The following is a 13,484-nucleotide window of genomic DNA, read 5'->3' on the forward strand; positions in this document are numbered from 1 at the left end:
TAAAACTAATATTATCTGCATCTCCTCTAACTTGCATTCCTTAGATCACAGGTCTTTTTTTCCTACACAGTATACAGAGAAGAGAAAGTGCACGTGTGTGTGTATGTGTGTGTATGTGTTTGTGTGTGTGTGTGTGTGAGTGTATGTTGGTACTTTCTAACTGAGAGGTAGTTTATTATCTAGTTGAATAACTGTTAGGTGAGAAATAGAATCTCAAACGGTAACCATGGATTACACTTGATATTAAAAACAAATGTCTTGGCAGTTTTAGGAACTGCTTTATGATTTAACTATCTCAGTTAGTAGTTAGACCATAGTTCTAAAGAGTTGGAAAGGATGAGCTAATTTTCTATCTAAGCTAATTAGCTCTATGCTCTTCTTTGGCCACATAACTTGAATTCAGTGAAATGTTTTGCTGGTCCATTTCTTTACTGGTAGAGAGAATGTCAACTGAAAAAAAAATGCACAATGTAAGAGCAGTGAGTTTCAGTTTTATACGAGGACCTTACTGAGGCCTCTAACCTGGGAGACAGTCTCTCAGATAGCTATGAGGAACTGCTCTGAAGAGGTGGGGGAGGAGCCAGGATATATATGATTTTTTGGGGGGGGGGTCTGGGAAATACATGTAGTCAAGCATAAAACTATTAATGCTAATCATAAAGAACAGATATCTCAACTTAATGATTTTAGTGCTTTTTTTTATGTATAGGAAGGTGCAAGAATCTGGGGTCATTGAAATTCTCCACTAGACATGCATCTTAACTATCTAGGGGCCCTTGTATCCAAAAGCACAGAATGCTTCCTGTTTCTAGAATTGGCTAGTTTGAATCATTTCAGTGGATGCTGGAGCATAGCGGTTGTTCCTAGTTGTCTGGTACCTCGCCCTGGGTGGTTAGGGCTGGTGGATAGTGGCTGGGAGTGGGAGATAATGGAGGTGGTTAGGAGTATGGGCTCTGGATTGGTTGTCTTTGCATTTGAAAAGTGATGCGAGCTGTTTAGTATCTCTAGGAATTGGCTAGCTCTCGTCAGGGCAGTCCCTCCAGAGGCTCAGCAAACCAGTGTGACTAACTCGAGGCAGTGAGTGCTCAGCATGGTTAGTCCGGAGAGGTTTTCTGGACACAAGACCATTGGTTCAATAAATTTAATTAATTAATGTCCACCCAAAGGCACTAATGGTAGAGGTCTAAGGGGTTTCTCCCAAGTATAAAATGTTTTTCTTGGGGACTTCAGAGATGATGCAGCTGCCTGATTGGCTAATGTAGGAATAACTCCAGTGGTGTACAACACAGCTTGCAGGGAACCCCTCCCCAGCACTTGAAATTTAGGTAGAATTACCTCAATTCCCCAAGTCCGTGCCCTGGGGAAATTTCTCCAGTGTTTCTGTAAATTCCTAGGGACTTACTTTTTTATGATCTCCTCTGCCTCCAAGTTCCTGTGCCTCACATTCTCTCCTAACACTGCCATGTGGACCCATAGAGCAATACTGCAACACTTTTTCTAATGCCTTTCCCTGCCAAGATCAAAATTCACTCATAAGAAAGGATTGGTGAGCAAAGTAGAATTTACTGAAGATTTGCAGAGGAGGTAGGGGAGGAGAGATTTGCCTTGCACACTCCACAACAAATAACTTAGAAATATATTTAGACATTCTGATTCCACAGAGTGACTTTTCAGCTAACTGATATCCCAAGAACTCTCTTTGACACCCTTGCCCCTTTCCCATAAGCAAAGTCTTGTCATATCTCCCTTCTTTGTACACAGTGATATGCAAATTAGTCAATCAAACAAACAAGCAAACAAAAACACAAGATAAAAGGAGACAAAAAAAACTCAAAAAAGATTACATTGTTGAACTGTATATCAAATATAGTGACAGGTTATATTTAATAAGATTTTGAATAGTGCAAATCAAAAAGTGTGACATGAATTACTAAATATTCTCCAAATCCCCCTAAATCAGAAAAAAATCAAGAGCTGAATAATTACAAAGTTGGTGAATGATATAAATCATAAACTCAAGTATATTAGTAATTATATTTAATGTAAATGGACTAAGTGCTCCAGGTAAAACATAAAAATTGATGGAGAGGGGCTTCCCTGGTGGCGCAGTGGTTGAGAATCTGCCTGCCAATGCGGGGGACGCGGGTTCGAGCCCTGGTCTGGGAGGATCCCACATGCCGCGGAGCGGCTGGGCCCGTGGGCCACGATTACTGGGCCTGCGCGTTTGGAGCCTGTGCTCCGCAACGAGAGAGGCCGCAATGGTGAAAGGCCCGCGCGCCGCGATGGAGAGTGGCCCCTGCTCGCCGCAGCTGGAGAAAGCCCTCGCACAGAGGCGAAGACCCAACACAGCCATAAATAAATAAATAAATAAATAAGAAAGGTGAGTTAAAAAAAAAAAAATTGATGGAGAGGATTAAAATGAACAAAATCTAACTTTGTAATGTTTACTAAAGAGACATATAAAACATATAAACAGAAATTCTGAATGTAAAAGCATAGAGAAATATAGCATGTAAATATGAACCAAAAGAAAATTGGAGTAGTTATATTAATATCAGACAAAATAGAGCTTATGACAAAAGTATTAATAAACAGGTTCACCTTGTAATGAAACAGGTTTAATATATAACAATTTATAATATATCATATAATTATGAGTAATACATAACATTTAAAACTTTGCATGCACCTAGTAAGACAATCTTAAAATATAACTATATATATAACTATTTAAAATTTGCATGCACCTAGTAGGATAATCTTAAGCTATATAATACAAAATTGATAGACCTATAAGGAGAAATAGACGAATCCACAAAGTGAAATATTTTGACATACTCTCTCTATAATGTTCTCTTATGGTAATGAATGTAGGCTATGAATAATTATCAGAAGTTTTAAAAAAATCTTATAATATTTTGAAACAAGAAATACAATTTTAAATAATCTATGTATCAAAGAAGAAATAATAATGGAAAAAGGAAAATATTTAATATTGTACTAGAGGTTCTAGCCAGAGTGGTAAGACAGGGGGTGGGGGAAGATTAAAAAGGAAAAATTAACACCATCCATATTCACAAACAATATTGTTTGGGCAATAAAGTCCAAAGAATCTACAGATAATTTGTTAAAATCAATAAGTGAGTTTAGAAAAGCACAAGATACAAAGTCTATGTAAAAATTGATTGCATTTGCATATAACAATAACATTTAGAAAAGTAAACTTGAAAATATTTATGACACCATTTATGATATCAAAACACTTCAAGAACCTAAGAGTAAATCTAGGAAAAGACGTGTAAGATTTCCAGAATCAAATTATAAAGCATTATTTGGAGATATAAAGGAAGACCCAAATGAATGAATGGATATGTATACAATTTGGAAGAATCAATATTGTAAAGATGTAAATAGCTCCAGATTAATATATATAGACAATCCCAGACAATAACACAGCAGTTTTTTTTAGTGTGGAAAATGACAAATGTTTCTGAAATTTATATGAAAATGAAGGGAATTACTACCAGTCAAGACACTGTTGAAGAAGAGGAAAGAGGTCAGAACTAATTTTACCAGATATCAAAATCTATTTATAAAGCTACTCCAATTAAGACAGTGTGGTTGAAGCAAAAGAAAGGCCAAATAGAACAATGGAACAGAATAAAAGCTCCAGAAACACACCCAGATGTATATAGACATTTATATATGACAAAAAGTATTGCAGAGCTATGGAGAAATGACAGTTTTTCAACAAATAGTGCTGGATCAATTGGCTATCCATGTGGGAAAGAAATGAAAAAATTCCAAGTGTATTGTAGACCCTCATGTGAAGTGTAAAACAACAAATCTAAAAGATACTGTATTTATAGTAGAATATCTGTACTCTGTATGACTTTGTGGTAGGGAAAGAAATTTTAAACCAAACCTAAAAGAAAGAACCCTAAAAGAAATGATAAGATGTACTAAATTAAAATTTAGACATTCCACTCATCAAAACACCATTAAGAGAGTAAAGAAACAAAGCACAGAATAGGAGAGGATATTTGCAAAACATATAACAAAAAGCTCTTACCTGGAATATATAAAGAATTCATATAAATAAAAAGGAAATGACAGACAATTCAATAGAGAAATGAGCAAAGGAGTTGAAAAATATGTAACAATGTAACTAATAAACATTTGTGAAGGTTTCAATTTCACTAGTAATCAGGCAAATAAAAATTAAAACTAAAATAAGATACCAAGGTACACCCACAAGGAACAGTTACAGTAAAAAGACTAATGACACTATGTGTTATCAGTGGAGCAATGTTGCGTGGAACAATGGGAACCCACATATACTGCAGATGGATGGATAAATTGTGCAACCTCTTTGGAACATGGTTTTTTATTATCTATTAAAGTTTAAATATAGACATACTCTATGAACCAGTAATATTCTACTCCTAGGTATATACCTTATATAAATGAGAGCATGTAAGTACAAATAAATAAATAAAAAGATAGATAAATAAATAAATGTACATGGTGTTGATAGAAGTATTATTTACAATAGACCCAAGCTGAAAAAACAAATGTTCATCACTAGTAGAATGTATTAATAAAGTGTGGTGTACACATACAGAAGGATACCATATAGCAATGAAGATGAAGAAAGTTCAGCTAGCCTCCACAACATGAATGACTCTTACAAACATAATGTTAACCAAAAGAAGTCAGATGGAAAAAAGACATATGCTGTATGACCCCATTTGTATAAAGTTTGGTTATAGGCAAAACTAACCTATGGTATTAGAAGTCAGAATATCTGGTACCTTTTGGGAGAGATTACATGTTGATATTGGGACAGGGCAATAGATGAGGCTTAAGGACTGCTGGTAATTTTTAATTTCTTGGTGTCAGTAGTGGTAACACTAATAGGCTCACTGTCTGGTAGTTTACTGAACTCTTCATTTATCATATGCACACTTTTCTGTATGTTACAGTTCAATAAACGTATAATTAGAAAGATAATTCCCACTAAGAAAACTTCAAACCCAAATGACTTCATTGAAAGGTTCTACTTTTAAAAAAATTTTTTAAATTGAGGTATGATTGACATATACCATTATATTAGTTTCAGGTGTACAACATAATGATTCAGTATTTGTATACATTGTGAAATCATCACCACAGTAAGTCTCATTAACATCTGTCACCACACAGAGTTACATTTTTTTTTTCTTGTGATGAGAACTTTCAAGATTTACTCTCTTAGCAACTTTCAAGTATCGCAATTTAGTATTATTAACTATAGTCGCTATGCTGTGCACTGCATCCCCATGACTTTATTTTATAACCGGAAGTTTGTGCCTTTTGACTGTCTTCCCCCATTTCTTCCACCTCCCTCACTCCACACCTCTGGCAACCACCAACCTGTTCTTTTGATCTATGAGCCTGATTTTTTTTTTGAAGATTCCACATATAAGTTTCAAGATTCCACAGATAAGTTTTTTATCGGATTCCACATATAAGTTGTTTTTCTCTGAGTTATTTCACTTAGCATAATACCCTCAGGTTTCATCTATGTTGTCGCAAATAGCAAGATTTCATTCTTTTTATGACTGAGTAATATATGTGTGTGTGTGTGTGTGTGTGTATATATATATATATATATATATATATATATATATATATATATATGAATGGTTCCCGACTTACGATGGTTTAACTTACGATTTTTTGACTTCACGATGGTGCAAAAGCGATACACACTCAGTGGAAACCATACTTCAAGTTTTGAATTTTGATCTTTTCCTGGGCTAGCAATATGCCTTCCGCTGCTCTCCCCTGATGCTGGGCAGTGGCAGCAGCCGTAGCTCCCAGTCAGTCCACAATCACAATGATACAGTGAAACGGTCAATACACTTAAAACCATTCTGTACCCATACAACCAATATGTTTTTCACTTTCAGTACAGAATTCAATAAATTACATGATATATTCAACACTTTATTCTAAAGTAGGCTTTGTGTTAAGTGATTTTGCCTAACGTTAAGTGTTTCTGAGCATGTTTGAGGTAGATTAGGCTAAACTAGGATGTTCAGTGGATTAGGTGTATTAAATGCATTTTTGTCTTACAGTGTTTTCAACTTATAATGGGTTTATCAGGATGTAATTCTATCGTAAGTCAAGGAAGATCTGTACCACACTTTCTTTATCCATTCATCCTTCAGTGGCCACTTAGGTTGTTTCCATATCTTGGCTATTGTAAATAATGTGCAATAAACATGGGGTGTCTGGCACAAAGTAAGTGTTCAATAAATGTAATACATTATTATTAATATTATTTAAATATAAATTTATGTATCTTGTGCTTTATATTAAAACTATGAATGGAACATTTTAAATTTCTTGTTATAATGTAAAACAATTTGAGTTGATCTGACAAATGTGGATCTTGATGTTTTCTAGGTGGATATTTAGCTTTATATAGAAAAAAGATTTCCTATATTTGATATAGGTTTTCAATATATAGATGCTGGCTGGACCTCAGTGGACGACCACTTTAGATATAACAAGAAGGATGAAATCCTCTCTAATATTTGCAAGCCTTAGGCTATTGAAGTGCCTCCTTTATCAGTTCTCCAGTGGGAACTTTTATTCTCATTTAAGAGATTAGAACTCCATAGGTCTTTTACAGTCCATTTGTCAATCTTTGGTTTGATGTTTTCAGTTGAGGTTTAAAGAAGACTATAGGCCTTCTACATTTCTGTCCTTTATGAAACTGCTAAGCTCTTCTTGACAAAGTTTTGGCCTTGTAAATGCAGTAAGAATCTGACATTATATTTTTGATGTTCGACTGCTGACAGTTTTTAAGCCTCACCTCATCCTTTTCCTTTCTGCCCCACAACTGGGCAAGTTGATCAAGCTGATAAGAAAGGCTGGGTATTACTTCCTTTGTCACAAGCAAGAAGTTCAAAGCACACAAGCCTCTGACCAAATGCAGGAACACTCATACCAACCCCACTCCGATGTACTATGAAAGCCCCAAGCCAGACTCCTTTGTCAAAGTTCATTTAAAAATATAAATAAAATCAATGAATCACGTAAGTAGTGATTAGTAAAAGTTTATTGTGCACACCAAAAAGACAGTTTGCAAACTGGGAGCATTCAAACCAAAACATGGAATGAGACTCAGAGTTATATTGCTATAAAGCAGCTTATATAACGTGAAAGCAGTGAGTGTTTATTCTTTACAGTGATTTGTTAATACAAGAATTTTCTTAAATGAACGGGAATTGGTTAGTGGTTATCTAATATCAATTTTGGGGAACTTAAGTTTCGTTTATGATTCTCAAGAGGCATAAGCAAGAAGTGACCCAAGTTAACCTCATTTGTGTTGCAGAATAAGCCAGATTAAGCTTTGCTTGTTTGACTAAACTGGCTTTGCTTGCTCAGGGAATTTTCAAGTCTGGTCTCTGTTTCATTTTAACACTTTTCATTGATTGCTCTCTCCACTTTTTCAGACCAGTTCTGGAAGACTGTGCTCCTCTAGCCAGAACGTCTCATTATAGAAGTAATAAGCCTTTCAGACCCTCTTGGTATATGTGTGTGGCACCGTTAGTCTGACATCTGAACCACTTTGGAGTGGAAGTCCATCCTGTTTCTATAGAGTAAATGTAGGAGCTGTACATGTGTCTCTGAGTCTGTGCTTAGTCCCTCAACAGTTGCAGATGACCAGTATCTCAGGGGAAACCTGCTCACATTCTGTTCTGATGTTCATGCTTGAGTTTTAATTTTTGTTTTAAACAAACTTGGAAAGTCACTTGGAGGAAATAAAATTGAATGCGTGTGTGTTATGTTATTTACGTGGCCTTCATTTTTCCATGACATGACCCATGCAGGGGAATCCAAGTCAATAAAAATACTTTAAGAATTTTCCATCTGGTAAATTGGTACAATACTTGGGCAGCAGGATAATTTTGTAAATGCATATCGAAGTTTTAAATGTACAGGTGTTTGACCAAACAATACTATTTCTAGGAATTTAACCTCAAGAGAGAGCTAGGTAAACTTTTAAAAATGTAAGTATGAAAATTTTTACTGTCACACTGTTGAGAAAATTTCTAGCATAATTTTATGCAAATCAATACATGCACTCAATAGAATACTAGGCAATTATAAAAGTATTATGAATATATGCTTTCATGGATGTAGAAAGGTGCCCATGATGTATCTTTTGACTTACAAAATGTTGCAGATCAGAAAATCAGATGATTCCACCTAAACACATATGTGTGTCGTTTGGGTGTGTGTGTGTGTGTGTGTGTGCACATGCTTATGTGTATGTGTATGTGTATATGTATATGTACAGAGAGAAGTCTAGAAAGAATTTTGCCAAAATATTGATAAGGATCATTTATAAATGGTAAGGTTTTAGAGGGTTTCTGCTTTCTTCTTTATGCCTTTGTATTTTGTTGGATTTTTCTACTATGAACCTCTATAAAATGTCTTTTTTCTAAAATGTAGAGACTTTCCAAAGGCCTTTCTTACCAATTTCTTTAATTGCCATCCTCCTTCTCAGTGAGGACATGCCCTGAGTCAGGGTTTAGGTTCTTCTTACCTGCAGCCTTCCTACGACTACAGAAAGTCCCTCCTTTCCCTTCATACCCGTAGGTGAATTCCTTGCATCTCCGAATAACTATTCCATTTGGACTCTGCTGATTATAAAGCCAGACCCAGTTCCAACTTCTAACACTCACAATGTCACCTACACAGACAGTGTTTTACACATTGGTGTTTTCTGCACATTCTATCAGGCTGTGAGATCAAGTAACATTTCCTGTTCATGGTTACCACATACATAGCTTTCTGGTCAGTGCTATATGCTGCTAGGCCAACTCTCCTCTGTGACTTCCTTCCTTTATTTCTAACCTTCTCCATAATATCTTCATTTAGATCTGAGAAAGCATGGAAGTTAGTATATTGCCATTCTAATACAGCAAAGAAGAAAGGGTAGCTCATTTCTAAGAAGCAGAATGCAAGATTCCACATATCAGGATCTCCTGCCAAGCCCTCAAGTCCCCCGTTTGGGCACTTAATAACACAGTTCTAAGGGGACCACCTTGAACATATTTCAGTGGAACTGGGGACATTAGTAAGAGAGGGAACATAACAACGTATTAACAGTTTGACCTTGGATGTTTTAGTTAATAAGAAGCTCCAGTTTCTTTCCCCACAAAACAGGGCTATGTCACCTACTGAAGATGGCTTTGCAAAGGATAAATGAGATAATGCATGTAACTTACCTGGACATCACATAGGTATTGCAGAATTAATATACTCCAAACAGAATTCATAATCTTTCCTCTCTGTCTGTCTGTGCCTCCTCTCACTGAAACCTGTTCTTCTTTTTTTTTTTTTTGGTTGTCACTACTGGTTTATAACACTGCTATTATCTCATTTCCCAGAAGGCTCAGTGGAAAGGTATATAAGAAAAGGGAAGGACTTTCCTGGTGGCGCAGTGGTTAAGAATCCACCTGCCCATGCAGGGGAAACGAGTTTGAGCTCTGGTCCAGGAAGATCCCACATGCCATGGAGCAACTAAGCCCTTGGGCCACAACTACTGAAGCCCGGGCACCTGGAGCCCATGCTCTGCAACAAAGAGAAGTCACCACAATAAGAAGCCTGCGCACCACAACGAAAAGTAGCCCCGCTCGCCACAACCAGAGAAAGCCCACAGCAACGAAGACCCAATGCAGCCAAAAATAAACAAATAAATTTTAAAAAAAGAAAAGGGAAGAAGAACTGGGTCACAGGAGAAAAACAAAGAATAGGAAGTCCCAAATAATAAAATTGCTTCAGTGCAGAACCAGGCTGGGACCCCGGATAGTAATAGAAGTAGAGGCTTGGTGAAGGTGGTAATTCATTGCCTGGCCTGGTATATATGTGGTGGTCCAGGTAAGAACTGGTCTCAGAAGGCCAGAGGTTTCAAGGTTGGCACAGGAAGATGGGCAAGAGTTGAAAATTCTAAGTCTACGGTAAGATACAATATTATAAATATTTGCTTAAACTCACTTTCCTCCAATAGACCCAGAACAAATTAGGGCTACCTGTCTCATCTCTGTATCCCCAGAGAGAAATATATATCTTCTCCTTATGTTTGACTGACTTGATTATAATTCTATAGCAGGTAAAATGTGAAAATTTTCAGTGGTCCATACTTTATTGGGAGACTAAAGTGATTATTCACTCAGCATTGCTTTCTATACTAGTCTTTAAGTAATCACTTTGGTAGGATAGTTCTGGCATTTTGGCCTGATATCAGATGAATTTTAGCAAGAGCAAGTCATTTGAGGAATTTGGGCCTGGCTTATTCATCTAAATAATAGCGATTATTTATACTTACCTTAGTGGACCCAGAGAGAGACAAGAGAAAATGATAAATGTTAAAGCCTTTTATAAATCTAAATACAATGTGAAATATTATTACTGTTTTAAATATTGCAAGCAGAGGTGGCCGAATGCATGTAATAATTGGTCTTTCAGGTTGAAATTTCAAAAGGGTCTCTAGCCTTTTCCATAATAAATAAATAGACATCTGGAGGAAAGGACCTTTCCCACGTGGCTACCTTCTCTGTCTCCCCGCTCCGCTCCCATGCTTCCTGCACTCTTCTCCTCACCAGCCCCATTTCTGCTTCTCCACAGAGTCTGCTCATTGCTTGTATGGCATTTGCACCAGGGAGAGAAGGGCAGGTGGAGGAGCTTGGACAGACACGTTCCTTCCATCCCTTCCTGGCAGTCTAACTATTTCTCATTCTGCTTATTTGGGCTGCGAAGTCAGTGAAGTACAATTTCTTTTCTACTTGGTTATCAGTCCTACAGTTAACATAAGATTCCAAATGTGTGGAAGATGAGGCCACTCACGAGACACAGAGGCACAGGACTCCGGGCATAGACTCACTGTCTCTTAACAGAAGGTTGCCGTCCACCCCTTCCTTGAGCAGCAAGGTCTCACATTCTCTTTTGGACAGAGGGCCGTGGTAATAAGGCAGATCCATGGGGACTCCTCTTGTATCCCAAGCTGATTTGACTGCAGAAAGCCAGACCTAATATTTTCATTGTACATTCTGTGTGGAAGATATCTAAGGATTGTTGCCGACACTTGGCCTCTGTTCACCGGTGCCAAATAGAAACGTGGAGATGTGGAGTTTTGGGTGAAGTAGAAAAGAGTAGCTTTTATTGCTTTGCCAGGCAAAGGGGGCCACAGTGGGCTAATGCCCTCAAGACTGTGTGACCCACCCTGGAGGGGGTGATGAGGAGTCTTCAAGGAGCAGGGCGTGATTAGCTCATGGATATTCTTCTGATTGGTTGGTGGTGAGGTAATCGGGAGTCAGCATCATCAACCTCTGGTTGCAACAAGTCTGGGGTCTACGTGCTTGTGGGCAGCATACAGTTAACTTCTTCCACCTGATGGGGGTTTCAGTATCTGCAAAACAGCTCAGAGGACATGGCTCAGAATATTATCTATAGTCCTTGAGGAAGAACTAAAGGTCCTTGACTTTATTTAATGGCTAGAGTATTATTATTTTGTCTTGCTTGACTGTTTTTCTTTCTTTCTGTGTTTTCTCACTTTTCTGATGAAATTTGTTCTTTGACTAAAGTTTTACTACAGACAAAAGGCAGGCGGAGGACATGGGTGGGGGTCTAGTCTGAGAAGGCCTGCTTGGTTACAGGATGAATAAACCTACAAAGAAATGTTAGATGTTTGGGCTTCCCTGGTGGCACAGTGGTTGAGAATCCGCCTGCCAATGCAGGGGACACGGGTTCGAGCCCTGGTCTGGGAAGATCCCACATGCCGCGGAGCAGCTGGGCCCGTGAGCCACAACTGCTGAGCCTGCGCGTCTGGAGCCTGTGCTCCGCAACAAGAGAGGCCGCGATAGCGAGAGGCCTGCGCACCGTGATGAAGAGTGGCCCCCGCTTGCCACAACTGGAGAAAGCCCTCGCACAGAAACGAAGACCCAACACAGCCATAAATTAAAAAAAAAAAAAAAAAAAAAAAAAAAAAAAAAAATTCTTGAAAGGCTTTAAAAAAAAAAAAAAAGAAATGTTAGATGTTAAATGTTAATGTTAAAACTCATTCAGTGTTTATTGTTGCTATTAACAATTCTGATATTATTACTATCTTAAAACTGTATATATTTTTTCCAGGATAAAACAAACACATTTTTACATTAGTGCTGTTAGGAACCAAGATGTTTTCTTGTAAAAGAAGAGATATGTGTAAAATCAAAGAATTTAAATAGAAAGTGGAAAAATACAAATTTTTGTTCCATTTTTTCTTTAAAGAGTATGTATTTCCTAATTCTGTCCACTGAAAATATCTGTAAGCAATGACAACCCAATACCAATGAGCATGCTTAGAGACAAAATTGTGGTGTCTAAGTAGCATTCCCCCATTAAAGGAATAAGGGATCTTTTGAGGAATGGCTGCTTTTATGTCTGTGGAAGTTTATGAACAAGTTGAGCCTGGAATACCTTCTTGTGTACGAATTCAAATAAATTATAAAAGGTTAATGCAGACTTCCCTGGTGGCGCAGTGGTTAGGAATCCGCCTGCCAATGCACTGGGGGATACCAGTTCGAGCCCTGGTCCGGGAAGATCCCACATGCCTCGGAGAAACTATGCCCGAGAGCCACAACTACTGAGCCCACGTACCACAACAACTGAAGCCCGTGTGCCTAGAGTCTGTGCTCTGCAACAAGAGAAGCCACCATAATGAGAAGCCTGTGCACCACAACGAAGAGTAGCCCCCGCTTGTCACAACTAGAGAAAGCCGCGTGTCAGCAACGAAGACTCAACGCAGCCAAAATAAATAAATAAATAAAATAATAATTTTTAAACAACAATGTTTAATAAAAAAGAATTAAAAAAAAAGCCTAATGCAGCCATGTCAAAAGAACAAAGGAACCAGCAAGGAGGGTCTCACATTGACCAAAGATGAGAAAATATAAGCATAAAAATAATAATTGCAGTTGACACACATTGCATATACTAAAATTCATGAGGTTATAATGATACTTAAAAGAGAAAGAGTGAAAGAGAGAAACCTCCCTCAAAAAAAAAAAAAAAAAAAAAAGGAGGAGGTGAGGGCCACTGACTTCTGTAGATTAGAAGATATTTATGAGGTCCAATAACAAAATGCAGCACAAGGATCTTGTTTAGATTCTGATGAAAACAAAACCAACTACAAATAGTTTTCTGCCATTGGGAGAACTTGGAATACAGACTAGACATTATATAATACCAATGAATTATTTTCATTTTTTTAATTGTGATAATGGCATGGAGATTATGTAAGAATTGTATGTATATTTTAAAACACACTTTGAAATACGAAGATGATGGCATGATATCTAGGATTGTCTTTAAAAGGGGGGTAAGAGGAGAATTTAACTTTTAAAATAGCTTAACAATCACATCAAAACCATTTGTTAAAGCAT

Source organism: Balaenoptera acutorostrata, chromosome 1 (genome assembly GCF_949987535.1).
Source record: "Balaenoptera acutorostrata chromosome 1, mBalAcu1.1, whole genome shotgun sequence".
Classification (NCBI taxonomy): Eukaryota; Metazoa; Chordata; class Mammalia; order Artiodactyla; family Balaenopteridae; genus Balaenoptera; species Balaenoptera acutorostrata.